Genomic DNA, 21,064 nt, shown 5'->3' on the forward strand with positions numbered 1-21,064 from the left:
TTTTCCCTGAAGTCCATTTCCACTGATAGTAAGCCACGGTCTTGCACTAAATTATTCTCTAATTCTCTCACTCTCTCTCTCTCATAAGGTTCTGAAGTGCAGAGACTATTCAATTAAACACAATTCAACAAATATTGACTGAACACCCACCATCTTCCCCTGCCTGTATTTGTGGACGGGTTGACTGACAGGCTGATCCAGCCTCCAGGCTATTCTGTGCAGAGGGACAGCTTTCATGATAGGAAGTTTAAACTGCAACCTCATGCAAACCTCAGCACTACGCCCTGCCCTATTGACCCCTTCAGGATACCCCTGAAATCAAATGAAACCACAGCCCCTCCTCAGTGCCACCTTGAGAAATAGGAAACCATTTGTTCTCTCTGTATAAATACCTAGCATCCCAAAGGTCACATCTGAGCACAGCAGGAACCAGATGTGGTAACGCCCAGACCAGTGCTCCACCCTCCCCTAGGCAGGACTTCACAGAGTAGGTGGGGCCTCAGTGGCCGGTCCCTACTGGGGAGCAGGCTGAGCCCAGGATGGGGGCAGCACAGCATCCCGCACTCAGGACACCTCTGTCCTCACATGCGGCTTCAGACCCACCCCATTTCCCAAATGCTACCCTCCTTCCTACCTATGCGTTTGTTTCCTGCCTCTTCTTTCACCACCCTCCCCCCTCACCCGGCCTTCCAAGGCGAGAGTTGCTGGGAGAGGTAGCCGGTGGGGTTTCGGGCTGCTTGCTTTTTGCACGTTTGGCTATTGCCATCTAGTGGCCATAAGGCATAAACCCGTCTCCACTCCAGGCCTTGCAAATGCCCCATTCCCCTTTTTAAAAAGTGGGAGAGAAAAAAGCTCTTTTTCAACCCCAAAAGGTCCTAAAAACTACAAGCAAAGACCGCCAGGAAGCTTCAGCATTCTCCAGGGATCACTTGACTGCCGCCGCCCTGCAGTCTTACGATCCGGAGCGGAAAGGACCCTTCCCACTCCAGTGCCAGCACAGGCATCAGGGCTTTCTCTAAGCGGATTGGAGGATTGCAAGGAAAGGGAGACAGAAGTAGAGAGAGAAGGGCAAAGAGGAGTAGAGGACGGGGGAAGGCGGAAGCAGTGAGGAGAGGAGGGATGAGGGAGTCATTGCAAACCCTGGGCCTATAGCAACAAAGACACAGGATGCGAGGCACAGTGCTGGGGTCATAGGGGAGGGTGTAGCCCATTGCTGCTGAATGACCTGCAGGATCTGAGATAAGAAACTTGAGCCCTGCCTGGACCAAGAGGGTGAACAGCAAGGCTCTGACCTGAAGCCAGTGTGGATACCCTCAGAGCTGCCCTTCACCTTCGTAGGGAGGATAGGGCACGCAGGGTCCCTTTGCACAGCGATGCTGGCTAGCTGCAGAGCTGACCTGCTCCCTGGAGGGAGCACACCCCCTTCTTAGTGATGTGCCATTCATCCTTGACTCTGCCTTCCATCTTTCTGTCACCAAAGCTGATCTCAGGGCCCAGAGCATTCACCAGGGCTGAGAGTGAGGAGGGCAGACCTTCGGCAGCCCCAGGGCAAAAGTGGGCTTCCACTCCCAGCCATTCTAGCTTCATTTGGAAGAAATCTCTTCCTGCTGGAGGAAGAAGAAGAAGAAGAAAAAAAACCAACCAACCTGCGAGGGTTTTACCCCTTGCTTCATCTCTTGAGAAAGCTGCCAGTCGCCAGCCCTACCCCCAGGGCCGCTACCTTCCGTGCACCCCGTTAAGTGATGAGGATAGCTATTAAGTAAATTCATTATTGACTATTTCACATTAGATTCCATTTTTTTTCCCTTTGATGCCAACACAACTAATAAAAATGCACCTTATCTTCTTGGATTTATGGGATCGTAAAGCTGCTTTCATGTACCTCCGGGAATTGGGATTAAAGGAGAATTAAACATCTCCAGTGCAAAGCCTGCTCAGGTAAAGAGAGTGGGGGAAGGAATCGGAGGGGTGGGGGAGAGAAGGAGAAGAGTGATTCAAGGACAAGAAATAAACTGAAGTAAAAACCTGGCAAAAATATGGCTTTAATATATTGTAAAAGAATAAAAACCTCATAAAAAGTTATCACCAGACATGAGGAGTTCGTAATGTCGCCCATTGTGGATTCTGGGGAGGAACTTTCCGGGAGATGAGAGTCATTAAGGAAAAGTGAGCCCAGAGCTGGCGGTGAGATGTAGGGTGGAGGCAGACGGAGCCACATTGAAGGGGGCCAGCCTGGAGGCAACGAGCCGGTGGGCACCTCCTGGGCCATCCCTCCCCTGACAGGAGAAAGCCTAGGCACAAGACGCAGTGCTTCCTGCCCCTCTCTCCACCATTCCACAGGGCTCCAAGGTGAGACCAGGGGCTCAAAAGGAGAGATCTCCCTCCGGTTTTTACCACCAGCCATGAGACTCGGACACTTCCTTAGTCTCTCCATTTCTTATTTTCTGTTAACCAGGGATAATATCCCCTGGTTCCGTTCCTCCCAAAGTCATCGCAAGAACCAAATAGAACAGTCAAGGCAAGCGAAGGAGCTTTTTTAAATTTAAATCTGAGATTTTTGAGCCATTCTTGCCATATCCTTTTCTTCCTCCCCAAATCCAAGCCAGCACCTGTCCTTCCATTTCTACCTCAAAAATCTACCTCTTCTCCTTCTCCTTTCCTCTCTCTCCAGTTCCCAGGCACAGAACCCTGTTGTTTCCACCTAGTTCACTACAATACATTCCTCGTTCACATCTTCCAGGTCCATCCTCCGCACAGCCCCTGGGAGGATCTCCCAGGACTTTGAGAGGCCGAGAGGGGTGGATCACCTGAGGTCAGGAGTTCAAGGCCAACCTGACCAACATGGTGTAACCCCATCTCTACTAAAAATACAAAAATTAGCCAGGTGTGGTGGCGTGCACCTGTAATCCCAGCTACTCGGGAGGCTGAGGCAGGAGAATCGCTTGAACCTGGAAGGCAGAGGTTGCAGTGAGCTGAGACTGGGCCAGTGTACTCCAGCCTGGGCAACAGAGCACGACTCCATCTCAAAAAAAAAAAAAAAAAAAAAAAAAGCAAATCAAATTATGTTGTTCTTTGCTTAAAACTCTTCAGGAGCTTCTCCCAGATCTAAGGATAAAATTTAGAATCCTTAATCTGGTCTAGAAGGCCTCATCTAGCCAGGCTTATGTTCCAAACGCATCCTGCTCTTTCGGCCCTGCTTCCTGTCCTGTGGCACACAGAACTTTATTCCATTCCCAGGCCTTCTGTGCATGCCTTCACTTTGGCTTAGAAAGCTCCGCTGGCTCTTTGCGTGGTTACCTGCCTTTCTATACTCATCTCAACTCAAATGTCACTTCAAAGGCTCTTCAGTGACTTCCGTGACTTCCAACCACATACAACCTGTGTTCTGACTCCATGCTTTTTCTATATAACTTATGTCACAATTTGAGTTATATATTTACTTGTGTATTGAAATTTCATATCTGGCTGGGTACAGTGGCTTATGTAATCCCAGCACTTTGGGAGGTTGAGACAGGGGAATCACTTGAGCTCAGGAGTTCGAGACCAAACTGGCCAATATGGTGAAACCCCATCTCTACTAAAAATACAAAAAAATTAGCCAGGCATAATGGCGGGCACCTGTGATCCCAGCTATTTGGGAGGCTGAGGCAGGAGAATCGCTCGAACCCAGAAGGTGGAAGTTGCAGTGAGCTGAGACCATACCATTGCACTCCAGTCTGGGCATCAAGAACAAAACTGTATTTCTAAATAAATAAATATCTGACTCCCCTATTAAATCATAGCCCTTGGCTGCACTGTTCCTCAGCTAAAAAATGAAAAAATAAAAATAAATTTAAAATAAAGTGTACCCCTTTATTTATTTTAAGAGTATGCCAATTTGTTATTCACTATATCCCCAGAACTTAACACACAGCCCAGCTTATAATCCGCCTTCAATTAATATTAACTGAGCAAAAGACAAAGAAGCTTAGATTACTACGAAATAGAGGTTCAGGGCTTCCCATGGTTGGAGTAGGGAGAAGAGAGGATTTGGGAGAAGGCATGAAAGAGCCTCCTGGGTAAATGTAGGGCAGGAAACATAGAAGAGGAAGTCAGGAATGACACAGAGACAAATGGTCAAGCTTAACCATCTTTTTCCAGGACCTCTCTCATCTCTGCATTGCCCTGTTTCATTCAGTTCATCAGTGAGTACAGACTTATGATGGGCAAGACATCGTGTTCAATAAGGTTGGGAATCCCAACCTTGCCCTCCAAGAAAGCTAAGAGCAAACGTATTAGTAGAAAGAGAGCCAGAACTCAGAGATGAGGCTTTGGATGCCACCTAAGCACAGGACACAGGCACATTGAGCCCTGGGACCTTGTCCTGGCTGCAAGGAGAGGCTGACCAGCTGTCCTGCAGAGCCTGCCAAGGCGGCCATATTTGGTGAGGTCATCATGGCTCTGGATCTGGCCCTTGGCTTCACAGAGAAAGGCATTTACTTCTAACCAGTGAACAGGGTTGGGCAGGCTTGGAAGGACTGACTCTCCCTAACCAAACTTGCCAACAATCTAGACAGAAATGATATAGTTTAGAAGTTTGTCCCACTCAAATCTCATGTTGAATTGTAATCTCCAATACTTGCAGTGGGGCCTGGAGGGAGGAGTTTGGATCATAGGTGTAGAGCTCTCGTGACTTGGTACCGTTCTCCTGGTAGTGAGTTCTCATGAGATTGGGTCTTGTAAAAGTGTGTGGCACCTCCTCCCCTACTCTCTTTCCCTTGCTCCTCCTCTCACCATGTGAAGTGCCTGCTCCCGCTTTGCCATCCACGATGAGTAAAAGCTCCCTGAGGCCTCCCCAGAAGCTGAGCAGATGCCAGCACCATGCCTGTACAGCCTGCAGAACTGTGAGCCAATTAAACCTCTTTTATTTGTAAAATATTCAGTCTTGGGTATTTCTTTATAGCAATGCAAGAATGGCCTAGTACAGTAAAGTCAATGCCTGTTAATTTATGATGGGAAACCCAATTTTCACCCAGTGAACTCCTTCCCAGTATAAGGGTTTACATGAATGATCCTCTGACTATATCTGCAGTGATATTCGTCCAGCCTTACTGCACACGTAATTGCTTGTGAACCTGTACCACGCCAAGCTCAGTTTTTCCTCTTCCCTTGGGCCTTTCCTTTAGGTGATTCGCAATGTCTGAACTACTCTCCCCTTCCTCTTCCCCCTTCCCTTCGTGTGGATAATGCTGGCTCTCCATTTCAATGCCTCTTACTCTCAAATGTCTGCTATGGCTTGCAGACTAGGTTAAGTCTCCCTGCTAAATATTGTAATGGTTCCTTATATTTCTGCTCAATGTTCACTCAACAAATATTGATTTGCATTTATTTAAGCTACTAAGTGCCAAGCGTTGTCTGGATATTGGAGGTACATCAGTGAACAAAATAGACAAATATTTCTGAGCTTTTAGGAAGTACATATTTTACACAAATGCACACATATATACATACACACAAAATGGATTTTAAGCTTCTTGGGAACATTACAAGTGTGTTATACTTCTTAGTATTCATTAATTCATTCCTTCTCCACTTATAGACCAGATTTTGCTTAAATGCCTATTCTGCCATCCAACACTATGCTTAACTCTAAGGTGCTATTGGCAGACCAAATACACATGGTCCCTGCCCTTATGTCTCACACCATGTAAGGTGAGCAACAGGCACAAAAATGAAAACACAAACAACAGGTGCTTTGAAGGGAATGGACAGGGGCTTTAAGAGAAAATAATAGAAGAAGAGTCTAGTTGAGATTGTCTGGTCAGGGAAGGCTTCTCTGAAGAAATTACATTTAGGATGAGATTGGAAGGGGATCAGGATGATAACGAGCCAGTCATTTAGATAGCGAGAGGAAAAACATTGTGGGCAGAGGGAACAGCCCATGAGAATATCCTGAGGCAGAAAAAGCCAGCACATCTGTGGAGCCACAAGAAGGCCAGTGCGGCTGTAGACAGTGAGTGAGAGAAAGAATGATAAGAATCAAGGTTGGGAGGGTAGTCAGGGGCCAGACCCTGCAGGGCTTTCTCAGTCATGATCAAGATTTTGGATTTTATCCTAAGTGCAAAGGGAAGTCATTGGAATGTTTTAAGCAGTTGCTATGGGATATTTTAGAGCAGACATAGAAACGTGAAAAACAGAAGATTTCTGCAACAGGTAAAAGGTGATGACGTCTTGACCTAGGGTGATAGTGTTAGAGATGGGATATCTTTTCGAAGAGTGAATCCACATGCCTTGGGACTACCTTGGATGTCATATTTTTACCAGCTTGCACAGTGAATGTGCAATACAGAAGATTCAACAACCTTAATTTTCCTGTTGCACATTAATGTGTGTAGGTGCCCATAAAAATGTCCTAAGGTCCACCTTAATCCATCTTGTAGCATTTTATGTTCATTTATTTGTGCCCTAGGATGATTAGTGATCAGAAGTGCTTTGGTAACTAGTGGGTGTATTTCCTCTACGTGTTACATAAGTAACGTTCTAAGTAATTTTGGATGCCCCAACACATTCCCTTGTAGCTGATGCTTGATTGTTTTTCTCATAATCCCTAATAGTGTCATAGTGTTCCTCTTGTTGCCTTGTAGAACAAGTCAAAAGGAAGGGTGAATTGGATTCAGAGAAGAGACTGGGCTCCTGGAACCAGCGCAGCCTGTGGGAGCCTTTGTGATCTGAGGTAAGCAGCACACCCATCTTTCAGATCCAAGCAGATCCCTGTCCTTCCTGGGGCTCTCGTTCATCTGTCACCATTATTAAGGGCCTAATATGTGCAGACACTTTCCAAGTTCTGGTGCTGCAATGATGAACGACAAAGAAAGCACCACTATGAATAAAATACTTTGAAAGGCTAAATGTGTGTGTAGAGATATGTTATCATTCCCATCTCAAGCCTGAGAGGTGCAGGGACAGCCTTGCCTTTTAGACCAGGAGCTCAGGCCTCCAGAGAGTGCTCATCTGTGAGCGACTGACTCTTCACATGACTTGCCTAGTCCCCCTTGCAGAAAGATTGAGGCTTTAAGGAAAATTTCTTAGCAATCAGCTCATGCGTGATTTATAAGTTTATGGTTCTGGGAGGCATCTGCACACTGGGGCATAGATCTCAGTAATTAATCCTAGGAGGTCCCTAATGACAGAGGAGATTGTGCTGTGTGAAAGTTGCTTTAATACTAAACAGCTTGTGTTATCTAACAAATGAGAACATTTCACACCCAATAAACGTCACTTTTGATAAGTGCTACTAGCGGTCGTAAATCTGACAAATAACACAGGCAAGATCTCCCACACACTTGCCCTTCCCTGCCATCTTCCACTGGGCTCCCTTGTGCTCTGTGTCTTTGGAAAAGAGCTGGGCCAGAGCCTACCTCTGTCCTCATGCTAACCCCTCAGACTCCCAATCAGCCACTCCATCCTGTCATCGCCACAGTGCCTGCATCCAAGTGGGAGCGCTGCAGTTTCCAGGTGAATTTGGATCATTGTTAAGCGCAAAAGTGGATGATTCAAACAAATAAATACAGCAACACAAAACAAAACTCCCATGTCCCTGTCATGTCAGTTCTCTTATTCAGGACACATCAGACTGGGGGGGGTTGGCTTACATGATAATGATCACCCTAGCTCATCATCAAAAAGTATTTAAGTGATTAAATGTGTTTTACTGAATCAAGGAAACTGCAAAGATCCAATCTGTCCCCTCTGGGCTAACGGTGGATCTATCCTCCTTGCTAAGTGAGAACACTTTTATCTTGTACATCGTGGCCTCTCAATTACATGAGTGAGTCTATATGACCGTGGGAGGACAGAGGTTTTTTAGTTCTATCACTCTGGGACGGATGCAGCCACCAAATTAAACCAAAATTGAAAGGAATTGTGAAAAGAGAAGGGTCCTATGTGATTGCAACTGTATAACATCTTGGAAAAGGCAAAATTATGGAGACAGTAAAAAGATGAGTGGCTGTCAGGGGCTAGGAGGGTGGAGGAAATAGAGATGAATAGGCAGCAAATGGAGGACAGGAGTTTTTAGGGCAGTGAAACTATTCTTATGATACAGTAACGGTGGATACATTTAACAATAACGTGTCGATACTGGCTCATCAATTGTACCAACTGGATCACACTAAAGCAAGACGTTAATAACAAGGGAAACTTGGTCGGGGGTATGGAGGGGTATATCAGAACTCTCTGTATTTTGGGTTATGGTTTTTTGTAAACCTAAAATTGCTCGGAAAAATGCATTCTCTACTGGGAGAAAGAGAAAGAGCTGTCTGGTAGCTCCCGGGCTCGAGACCATAGATTTCTTGAAATACTTGAAAGTACCTACAGGTTTACCTTTGGAAGCACTGACCTCAATGAGTGCAGGATGCGAGCTTCCATCGACAATAGATGAGGGCAATCCAGATGGTTCATGGGTGGCTTTTGACAGGTCATCTCCTGACCCACTGACCACTCTCTCCATTTCCTCCCTCCACTTGCATCTGTTCACACCTTAAGTGTTATATTCCCCCTGCTAGCATGTTAGCTCTGTGAGAGCACAATAGAGGTTGTATATTTTGGCCAGGCACAGTGGCTCACTCCTGTAATCACAGCACTTTGGGGGGCCAAGGCACAAGGATCACTTGAGGTCAGGAGTTCAAGATCAGCCTGGCCAACATGGTAAAACCCCTCTCTACTAAAAATACAAAAATTAGCCAGGCTTGGTGGCACATGCCTGTAATCCCAGCTATTCTTGTGACTGCAACAGGAGAACTGCTTGAACCTGAGAGGCAGAGGTTGCAGTGAGCCGAGATCATACCACTGCACTTCAGCCTGGGTGACAGAGTGAGACTTCATCTCAAAAATAAATAAATAAAACCAAACAAACAAACAATAGACTTTGTATATTTTTATTAACTGCTGTATCTAAAGTGCTTGGATCTGTGCCTGGAACACAGTAGTCAATAAAAAAATTGTTGAACTAAGGAATAAATAAATATAATCACACACCCACCTATTCACCAAGTATTTCTCTTGGTCTTCTGATGCACTATGCCAGGAGCTGTGGAGAAAGTGAATTTGTATAAAACATGGGCTTGCCTTTAAGGGGCTTACAGTCTACTAGAAAGAAACTATCTGATTTGCAAGTTGCAGGTTCAGGCAATTCCTGATAAACATTCTAGGAGTCACAGTCTAGTTGGATCTATCCCAACACCATGATATACATGTAACAGTATAAAATACCTAAGACAGGATCTGGCAAGTGGTAGGCTTTGTAAATGTTTAACAATTCCCCCTTCTTAAAAATATCTAGTACTAAATTTATTCTCAAACCCTGCTTTCTGCCTGGCACGGTGGCTCATGCCTATAATCCCAACACTTTCAAAGGCCAAGGCAGGGGATCACTTGAGCCCAGGAGTTTGAGACCAGCTTGGGTAACATGGTAAGACACCGTCATTTTTTTAAAACTTAGCCAGGCATGTTGAAACATGCCTATAGTCCCAGTTACTCAGGAGTCTGAGACAGGAGGATTGCTTGAGCCCAGGAGTTAGAGGCTGACATGAGTCATGACCATGTCACTATATTTCAACCTGGACAACAGAAAGAGACCCTATATCAAAAACAAACAAAAAAAACTTCCTTCCATTTTCATAACAGTATTGCACCATCTAATATCACCTATGGGCCATTTGGCCCCACTCTTGATAAATAATAACAAAACTTTTTAATTGTACAGAGCCTTACTATTAACAAGTAACATACATAGATAGATATAAAAATTAGTACTACATCTCTGGAAACCAAGGACTGGAGTACCAATCAAATCAAATAAATACATATATACTATATATAAATATAAATATATTGCATATTATAAATATTGTATGTCATATAAATACATGTATATATATTTACATATGTGTGTATGTACATAAAATAAACAATATATGTAAATTGGTACTCCAGCCCTGGAAATCAAGACGGGTAGGAAATTACCTAACTGAAATTTCTAACTATCTCAAGAGAGCAAGGGGAATGAAGATTTGTAGGGTGACTAGAGTGTCAGGCTCTGTGCCAAATGCTTCATGAAGTTATCTTGGGTTTTGTTCACAATGAGAAAGTAGAAAGGAGCTGTAGCTCCAAGCTGCTGAAGAAGGGCTGGAGCTCTGAGAGATTATGACACTTCTCTGTGATAATGTCTTAGTCAGTTTTATGCTGCTATAACAGAATACTTTGGACTGGGTAGTTTATAAAGAACAGATATTTTTTTCTTCTTACAGTTCTGGAGGCTGGGAAATCCAAGACTGAGAGGTGGGCATCTTGTGAGGACCTTCTTGCTGCATCTTCCATGGAGGAAGGTATCTCACAGGATGAGAGAGAGAAAAGGCAAAAGATCAAATCACTCCTCACTCTTTTTATCAAGAACCCACTCCCATCATCACAGCATTACTCCATTCATGAGGGCAAGCCCTTGTGACCTAATCATCTCTTACAAGTCTTACCTCTCAACAGTGTCATGCTGGGAATTAAGTTTCTGACACATTAACTTTGGAGGACACATTCAAACCATACCAGATAATAATTCTAGTTTATAATAATTCTAGTTTATCTGCCAAATAAACTAGAATTATTCTAGTTATCTACCAAATAAACTAGAATTATTCTAGTTATCTTAGTAATTCTTAATTATCTACCAGATAAACTAGAATTAAAATCCACGTCACTCTGATTGCAAAGACTAGATTATTTCCAGAGACCAGCTTATTGGAAGACTAGAAGGCTCTAGATTCTGGGAGTTCAGGACTTCTATGGATGAAGGATTAGAATTTGAATTGCACACCAGCAGCTAATTTGATAAAAGTCATACTCTTACTTCCTTTGTACCTGATAGAACGTGCTCAGTGTCCCACCAAACTGCCCCTAAGTACTTTGTGTGTGCTAGGCACTTTAAATGCACTATCTCACTTAATTTTCATAATATTTCTGTGACCTTGAGAGCATTTTTATCTCCATTTTACAGATTACTTGAGGCTTAGAAAAGCTAATTAACTTGCCTAACTTCATACAGTTTAGGAAAAGGCTAAACTGCCATTGGACCCAGATTATTTGACTTCGGCACCCAGAGACTAAATCCTCCATAGAGAATGATTTTTCTCAAGGTCTCAGGTTTCTGCTAGGCAGGGAAAGTCCTTCCCTTGGTCTAATCTCAATATTCCTTGCTGCAATAGCAGGTCATTTTCTTTCTAGCCCTTCTGTGGGGAGCCAAGAATAACTACTTAAGTCAGGTTTAATGTCATTCATCTGTGCCGGGCTTAGAACCTGACCCATTAGCCATTTTCAGTCTTAGAAGAAGAATCAAGTCAGGTTATTACCAGGGGGAGACAATTGCCTTTTCTTTCTTTCCTCCTTTCTTATTCTAAAAAGGAAGAGTAACGAGTTAGCTTCTGTTGTCAGAATATCAACAAGGGCATTTTCTGGCAGTCGGTTCATAAGGAAATTTGTCTTGTAATTGGAGTTTCAGAGGCTCACCCGGCATCAATGGCATCCACCGTATACATTAGCCTCTTCTCTATGCTAACAGATTTTATCCTAATTACTGCAGCTAATACGAATGCAGCCTGGCCAACTTTATTGAAAACTAAGCCATAGCAGGGGCTCTGTGACCCTGAGGAAGGACAGGGCAGGCCCTAGAGCCCTGCAGTCTGGCAGTGTCCTTGTGCTTTGCGGGAGCCCACCCAGCACAGGGTGTTAACACAAGCTCCGCCACAGGCTTCTCTAGGAACCTGCAAGGGTCTTCTTCCCTCCAACTCTAGCCTGTGACTTTTGGACCCAGCAGACAACCGGCTCCCCCAGATTTTCCACAGCACTGCAGGGCATACTCCAGCCCCATCCTCTGCCTTACGTACCCCCACGAGGAACCAGGAAAGGAGCAACTTGCTATCTCTACTGTCCCAGACCTTTGGCTCCCCAGCCACCCTAAGAGCTGCCGGCAACCTCCTTTCTTCCCAGTGCCAGTCACCCTAAGGGGAGATGCAATTCTGAAGCACACGCAGTGATGTGTTTCGCCAAGTGAGGACGCTGGCTGGGATAGCCCTGACCAAAGCAATGGTCTGGCTCAGAATCAGGTGTGGGCAACGATGGGACAAGAGACACCCTTGAAGGAAAGACAGGCACTGAGAAACCCTTTCATAATCCCAGAGCAGAGTCCTCCTGTCCTCAGGCAGGCAGGGAATGCACATCCTAAAATGGCAGTGCTGGAAAGAATTCGAAAGAGCATCTCGTTCAACCTTCTCCTTACACAGAGAAGAAACCTTAGGCAAGAACAAGTTGTGAAGCAGCAGGTCCTGCCGTTTAGCAGAGGAATCGGGCCCCCTGAGTCCACAGCCGGGGCTCTCTTCTGCTTTACAAAGCCACAGAGACAGGACCTGGCAAGGACAGCTGTGCCCACTGCCCCCAACCACCCACCCACCCACACACCCCCACGGACAATTAGCATCCTCCTCGGATGTACTGGATCCCAAGTCTCCTGCTTCTCAGTTCCCTGTGCTTCCTAACTTCTCTCTACAGAGATTATTTCCTCCTCCCTGCTCTTGTTTTCATATAAAATGCTGAAATCTAGGTTGGGGAACTGGCTTCCCTGGATTTTCCTCAGGAGATAAAATTGCTTTCAGGTTTGGCTCTCTTGAGCCAATCTGACCCTTTCACTAACTTGCTTTTAGCATGAGGCTTGGGAGAGGCGATTTTAAAAGCAAGAAAGTAAGTCTTCCCAGAGTCCATTCTCTCTGTCTCTCTGTCTGTCTCTCTCTCTCTCTCTCCCCCCCACCCCGCCCTCTCTCTCTCCCTCTCTCTCCCCCTCTCTCTCTCTCTCCACATGGGCTTGATTTTGGCTTTCTATCCACCCTCGAATCCATTTCAAACAGCTTAAGACCCACACTGGGAGCAATGAAGTTCTTCCTAACAAATGCCACTGTGGCTTTGTTGTTCACATATAAAGGGAAGGAGGCCCTTCCTGTTCTGTATTCCAGCCTGTTGTGTTGTCCGCGTCTCATTATGTAAAGTCCTTGGTTTGTTAATAGTTTTAGTATCCTATGCATTTAAAACCTGGGTGATGGAATAAAGATGGGTCAGGACAGGCTCTGGGCTGATGCAAATTGAAACTGAAAAGTTATTAGGCTGAAGGTGTTAGGAAGAATATAAGAAAAATCTGCTGCATAAATGGAGGCAGTGCTGCCCTGCCAGGAATGCTACTATTACCAAAGCAAAAGCATCTATGTGAATTTTAGTGCTGGGTAGCAGCATTAACCCAAAAGCCTCTTTTCTCAGAAGGGCTGGATTCTTCATCACAGCTAACACTACTGAGCACTATGTTGTAGGAACTGCTAAGTGCTTCACAAGCACTATTTCCAGGATAAAATCCCTATTGTGGAGGTGCTGTTATTATGCCCGTTTCACAGATAAATTAGCTGAGGCTTGGAGATGTTTTAAAACGTGGTGTGGCTCACAGAGCTAACAAACAGGAAGTCCAGAATTTGAGAACCCAGGCTTCCTGACAAGACAGGCCAAATCCTGACTCACTTTTCTTGATCTGTTTGCTTTCTTTAAATAAACCTCCTGCCAAAGTACCTGTGAAAAAGCTGAGGAAGATGTTACACACCTAGAATAGGTCCTGGGTCTTCAGCCAACAGGAAGAAATGAACCAAAAGAGATGCACATTTTGTCATTCCATTTTGAGCCATAGGCTCTGGTTCCATCTCTGCCCTCTCTACTAGTTTGTTTCCGTGTATGCAAAAGAAGAGGGGCCAATTGGAAGGTCTCCCTTCCATCCCTCACAGTTTCCACGGATGGTCTGCGGGGAGAAGTACAGGACCAATATGGAGACAGGAGCATGGAGCTGGCTATGCAGACCTGCAGCACTGCCCCAGCCCTTCCTTCAGCTGTATCCAATGAATAGGAATTCTCCACTAAAATCAGCAAACTGGAAGGAAAGAGTTTCTCCTACTTCACTCATTAAAAAAATACTAAAATGTAGAAAGCTTTCAGGTAACAGGGCTTCTTTTCTTTCACACATGTTGTTGATGAATTCTGTGTTGTCCAACAACAGCTGTACCATATCACTCAAAGTGCAGATGGAGGGAGACGGCCAAGAAAACATCTCAGGGGTCTGATGATTCACGCTTTGTTCTCATGGTTGCCCTAATGTCAGAGAAGCTCTGGTGGGTGTCTAAAGCCTTGGAGAACAACAGTAGCTACCCAGGACCTCTTAATCTTCTGAATGCGTATTCTTATGAATGTCATGGCAATGGCACCTAGCCAGTTTGCATAGAACAGGGACTGGCTGGACAAAGCAGCTGTCGTGCTGGTAACAACAAGTAGACTTCATAATGACATCGGAACCAGACAGTGGTGCTCTGCAGCGGACAGGCCACAAAAGGCCTGCTGTTGTGTGATGCTTCCTAGGAGCCTCCAGAAGATGGAATGTCTGGTGACCTGATTTCCTAGCACACAAGCTGTATGTTTGAGACTGGGTCTAGGGAGGTAAAAGGGGATGTGTGGTCTCTAGGTGGAAGGTCTGCGTTCAAGGCCAGTGTTTCTCACCAGAGATGATGGGAACCATGAGTGTTTATCTAGGCTTTCATGGAATTGCTGGTCTGTCGATTTCACCAACAGAGTAGACAAGCTTGTTTTGCCAGTGTAATGGAAGCACCATAACCCCACCCACCCCACCCCATCCCCATCCTGGGAGGCAGAGGTTCTCACCAGGTGGAAGAGCATAACACAGTGTAAGGAAAGACATTCTCCTGGAGCAGACAGAGCTGAGGGGCTCCAGGGTAAAGAGAGAAATGGAGGAGTGGGCACCTGAGCACATCACAGGGTAATTACAGGATTCACTGAGATCAGCTCACTTGTTTGTCCGTTCATTCACTGATTCTTTCACTCAGCATCTACTACACTGTGCCACTCTGTGAAAGGGTCCAGGACCACTGCGGGAACTAATGCAGACACTGCAGCCCCCGTCCTCATAAGACTCACAATCCAAATGGGAGCACAGAGAGCCAAGAGGAAAATAGCAGCAGACAGCGAAGCCCGTTGAGACGAGGGCAGAAAAGAGACCTGGAGTGGGTGATGCCGCTGCCTACCCCCAAGGGATGCTCATTAGGAAGACACCATCGAAACTGGGGCTGGAGGAAACAGGGTCATGTGGCCTCTGGATGGGAGGGCTGCACTTGAGGCCAGTGCAGGAATCACTCCTCACTCCCCTCAATTCATTTCTCCAATATCTCTTGACCACATCAGTCATTATTTCTGTACCCAGTACACCAGCCTCCTTCCTATTCCTCACACACGCCAGGCACTCTGTGACTGGAAGCCTTTGTGCCTGCTGTTCTCTCTGCCTGGAATACGCTCCCCCAGACATCAGGGTGGTTTGCCCCCATCTTCCCCAGGTCCTGGAACAAATCTCTCCTCTGTGACGCCTTCCTGGACAGCCTGTGTCAGTTGCAGGGAATAATTAGACATGCACAATGTGGATGAACTTTGAGGACATCACGCCAGGCGGAAGAAGCCAAACATGAAAGGATTTATACTGCATGTTCCCATTTATAGGACGTACCTGGAGGAGTCGGATTCATAGAAACTGGAAGTAGAGTGGTGACCCCCAGGGGCTGGAGGAGGTGGAGGGGGAAATGTTACTGTTTCATAGGTAGATTTTTAGTTTGGGATAATGAAAGAGTCTAGAAATGAATGGTGAGGATGGTTGCATGAAAATCTGAGTGTGCTTAATGCCACTGTATATTTAAAAATGGTTAAGGTGGGCCCGGGGCAGTGGCTCATGCCTGTAAAACCAGCACTTTGGGAGGCTGAGGCAGGTGACTCACCTGAGGTCAGAAGTTCGAGACCAGTCTGACCAATATGATGAAACCCCATTTCTACTAAAAGTACAAAAATTAGTCGGGCGTGGTGGTGTGCACTTGTAATCCAGGCTACTTGGGAGGTTGAGACAGGAGAATCACTTGAACTCGGGAGGCAGACGTTGCAGTAAGCCAAGATCGCACCATTGCACTCCAGCCTGAGCAACAAGAGTGAATCTCCGTCTCAAAAAAAAAAAAAAAAAAAAATGGTTTAGTGGCAGCCAGGTGCAGGGGTTCACAACTGTAATCCTATCAGTTTGGGAGGACAAGGCAGGAGGATAACTTGAGGTCACGGGCTCAACACCAGCCTGGGCAGCATGAGGAGACCCTGTTTCTATGGGAAAAAAAATTAATTAGCCAGTCATGATGGCATGCTCCTATAGTTCTAGCTACTTAGGAGGCTGAGGTGGGTAGATCGCTGGAGCTCCGGAGACAGAGGCTACAGTGAGCTATGATCACACACTGCCCTTTAGCCTGGGTGATAGAATAAGACCCTGACTCAAAAAAAAAAAAAAAAAAAAAAAAAAGGCCGGGCGCGGTGGCTCAAGCCTGTAATCCCAGCACTTTGGGAGGCCGAGACGGGCGCATCACGAGGTCAGGAGATCGAGACCATCCTGGCTAACACAGTGAAACCCCGTCTCTACTAAAAATACAAAAACTTAGCCGGGCGAGGTGGCAGGCGCCTGTAGTCCCAGCTACTCGGGAGGCTGAGGCAGGAGAATGGCGTGAACCCGGGAGGCGGAGCTTGCAGTGAGCTGAGATCCGGCCACTGCACTCCAGCCTGGGTGACAGAGCGAGACTCCGTCTCAAAAAAAAAAAAAAAAATTTTAGGTGGTAAATTTTTGGTTATGTATATTTTACCACAATAAAAAATGCTGCATAAAAAAGTAATAAGTAGGAGTGAACCTTGCAAAAGGACTGAGTGGATAACAATGTGGAGATGACGGGAAGGAAAGAAGGAGGGGTTCCGGCACTGGGAACACCATGGGCCCAGGGCCGGAGGCAAAAACTGGGCACATTTGGGGCTTTGTTCTGTTCTCTTCTACTCTGGCTAGCCGAGAACAGGGTTGGCCAGGGAAGAAAAGTTTAGGGCAAGAAATGAGGCACAACATTGAACTGAGGCCAGATCCATAACCTAGCTGTGGAGTATGGACTTCCTCCTCCATCAAATGGGTAAGTGCTGAAGAGCATTTATCAAGAATGTGAAATGATGAGATTTACATTATTTAAAGACCACTTAGGCAAATGAGCTGAAGTAGGGCGTTAAGAGTGGGGAGGCCAGTGAGGAGGCCTCTGCAGAAGTCGTGGCAAGAGACAGCAACGGCAAGGACTCATGTGGATCCACAGAAGGTGGAGACTTGGATCTGGGCTCAATAGGTGTTTAGGAGTCAGAATGAATCACCTAAGTGATATATCAGAAGTGAGGTGTGAGGGGAGGAGGAGCCCATGTTTCTCCCATGGACCTGAGTTACATGGCAATGCCATTCCCGGAGCCCAGACAGAAGAGAAAGACAGACACATGGCAGGACCAGTGTTGAAGTCCCAGGGTTGTTATCCCTGGGGAGATGGCTTGTAAGTCTGGTCACAGTGGCAGGTGGTTCTAGGAGAGAGTTACAGGCTGGAGACAAATATTAGAATGATCAATAGGACGATGGCGGTAGCTAATAGAGATAGAGATGGAGATATACAGTGAAGGGAGACCTGAGTTAAATGAGCCCATCCCAGGAGTGGGGGAATAAGCCATAGACCAGCCCTCAGGGATAGGCCTCAGCACAGACACCCCCAGGAAAACGGTCAGCTGCAGATGCACTCATCCCTGCCCAAGTATACAATATTCTCTTATATCCTGCTCCTGGCCTATTTGGTTTGACAGAGTCTAAGGCATGCTAGCCTTTGAAACAGGATACTTTTATCTTTTCAGATGAGCAGTTGTCTTAGTTTGCACAGGCTGCTATAGTAAAATACTAGAGACTGTGTGGTTTAAACAATCGTAATTAATTTCTCATAGTTCTGGAGGCTGGGGAGTCCAAGATCAAGGTGCCAGCAAGGTGGGTTTCATTCCAAGGCCTCTTCTCTTGGCTTGTAGGTGGCCACCATCCCTGCATGTCCATGTGACCTCTGATTTGTGTGAAAAGGAGAGAGAGAGAGTGAGAGAGCTCTTGTGTCTTTTCTGACAAAGGCACTCCTCCATCATAAACTCACCCTGAGGGCCTCATTGAAACCTAATTACCTCTCCAAAGCCCCACCTTCAAATACCATCCTATTAGTGGTTAGGACTTCAACATAAGCACTTTGGAGGAACACTGTTCCATTCACAGCATCAGTATTTCCTCTCCCTCTCACATCAGAACAACTTTTATTTTTTTACATTGGTTGAGTTATTTTCTGTGAAGCAGCTGAGGTGCTTTCCCACTGAAGTCATCCCTATCCCAACACACACTTAGATACCCCCTTCTATGCACACAGTGTGTGGACATCCCCAAAACCAAGTACAAGAACGTAAAACTACGTTTCCCTAGAGAATCAGGGGACACACTGGTGGCTCGGGATTCACAGGGTTCCCAGAGTCAAGACATTGTCTCATACAGGGGTCCTCACCTGCAGGCCACAGACCAGTACCAGTCAGTGGCCTGTTAGGAACCAGGCCGCACAGCAGGAGGTAAGCGGCAGGCCAGCGAGCATTACTGCCTGAGCTCCACCTCCTGTTAGATCAGCGGTGGCATTAAATTCTCATAGGAGCTGAACCCTATTATGAACTGCACATGCAAATGATGTAGGCTGTGAGCTTCTTATGAGAACCTAATGCCTGATCTGAGTTGGAACAGTTTCATCCCAAAACCACCCCCCACCCCCCATCCATGGAAAAACTGTCTTCCACAAAACCAGTCACTGGTGCCAAAAAGGTTGGGGACCACTGGTCTTATGACAGCGAAGTCTAGCAGCCTTGGGTGAGAAGCCAGGGTTGAGAAGATGGAAAAGCTGAAGCAAGAGGAAGAAAGAGCCCTGAACTTGCAGAGACCCAACCATGACTTCAGATCCTAATTCTACTATTTACACCTTTAATAGCTCCATGTCCCAGGTTTCTAATGGAAAAATAGGAATCAGCATGTGTCTTAGTCTGTTCAGGCTGCCATAACAAAATACTCTCAACTGGGTGGCTTGTAAACAACAAAAATTGTATTCTTACAGTTCTGGAGGATGGGAAGTCCAAGATCAAGGAATCAGCAGACTGGGTGTCTGGTGAGGGCTCATATCCTCATAGATGGCATCTTCTTACTATGACCCCACATGCCGGAAGGGCCAGGGGTCTCTCTGAAGCCTTTCATGAGGACACTAATCCCATTCATGAGGTCTCTGCCTCCATGATCTAATCATCTCCCAGAGTCTGCACCTCTTAGTACCATCATCTTGAGGGACAGGACTTCAATATTTGAATTTGGGTGGGGACATAAACATTCAGACCACAGCACTACTCTTTCCTCATATAAACACAATTAGATGTGATGGAGAAAATGGAAGTATATGCAAAAGTGCAGTGCCTGAGCCTTCTCAAGTTCATTCAGCAATTCATTCAGTAAGTATTTGCTGCACATGTAGTAAGTGCCAGGCACCAAGGACGCCCTGATCCAAGCCAGAGTCAACATACTTACGTTCCAGAGAAATTCAATAAGGTTTTTTTAAGAGGTAGGTTCTCGCTCTATCACGCAGGCTGGAGTGCAGTGGTGCGATCATCGTTCACTGCAGTCTCAAATTCCTGAGCTCAAACGATCCTCCTGCCTCGGCCTCCTGAGTAGCTGGGACTAAACACTGTGTACATCACCATGCTCAGCTAATATTTTTTATTATTTTTTGTAGAGACAGGGTCTCACTATGTTGCCCAGGCTGGTCTCAAACTCCTGGCCTCAAGCAATCCTCCCACCTTGACTTCCCAAAGTGCTGGGATGACAGGTATAAGCCATTGTGCCCAGCAAAGGTTTTCTTTATCTTCCTTAGAGTGTAAAGAAGTCACTGGTTTGTTTCACACCAGTTTCCATGGTCCCAAGTAAAAGTGTGACCTTGGGAGCAACATGTGATGCACACCACCTAATCCAACCTTCACTTTCTGTGTGCTCCAGGGTTGATCCTTACACTGACCCTAGACTCCAACGAACTCCTTCTCAGCCTCCCCACCATGCAAGAAAGCTGACATTTTTCTGACCGTCGTCTGTCCCAGGGCACCCAAATCTCTAACTTCCTGGCCTGTCCCACCTCCTTTCTTCAAAGCCTGACTAGCTGATTGAATTAATCTACTTATTATATCTCAGCCTCCCTGAGGTCAGGGAGTTTTGTGCAATGTATTCACCTCTATTTCCCTAGTATCTAGTTCTGAGCATGAGGCAGGCACCTGAAGAACATTCACATCACTGCATGTTCCTCCTATGTCAAGACACTGGGTAGCTGAGAACAGTTCAGCTTGTTGAAGGTCTGTCTTCCACAAGAGAATGTGTGAGCCGAGCTATCAGTGCTGGGATCGGACCATTAGCCAGAGATAGTATGTGGAAAGGGAGCCTCTGACCCCTGCCAGACACAGCTGCTGCTCCCCCCGTGCAAAGCACCTGTCTGTGTGCCTGGGCTGAGCCAGCCATGGTGGAGGCAAAGCAGTACTCATGAGAATCAGAAGGTTTGAAAGCAATCTCTTCTCCCCACGCCTCCTCCTTGCTTCACTTAACGAAAAACAATAACTGTGATATACCTGAGAGTCCATGAGGCTCCAAGACGTGCTCTCTGCCTTCCATGTACTTCTTGGGAGACACCGTCATCACTCTCCTGGAAAATTAGGGCTTACTCTGGAAGGGCAGGGACTGGAGAGCAGGAGTGAGGCTGACCTTCTATGCACTGGGTAGAAATCCAGTTCTACCACCAACTGGCCATGTGTCCTGGAGCAACCCACCACTGCTCTTGGCCTCAGTTTCCTCAAATGTAATGAGAAAGCAAACGGCTTCTCTGAGAATTAAGTGAATGTGATCATGTTTGATGGCAAAGATGAAGTCTGACAGCCAGAATCACACCAGGCTCAACCAGTATGTGCTTCTGTCCACGTGCCAGGCAGATGGAAATTGTTCAATCTAGAGAAAGCCTAGAACTATAACTTTTTGCAAAATTATCTTGTT

This window comes from Macaca nemestrina, chromosome 8, assembly GCF_043159975.1.
Source record: "Macaca nemestrina isolate mMacNem1 chromosome 8, mMacNem.hap1, whole genome shotgun sequence".
In the NCBI taxonomy this organism is placed as follows: domain Eukaryota; kingdom Metazoa; phylum Chordata; class Mammalia; order Primates; family Cercopithecidae; genus Macaca; species Macaca nemestrina.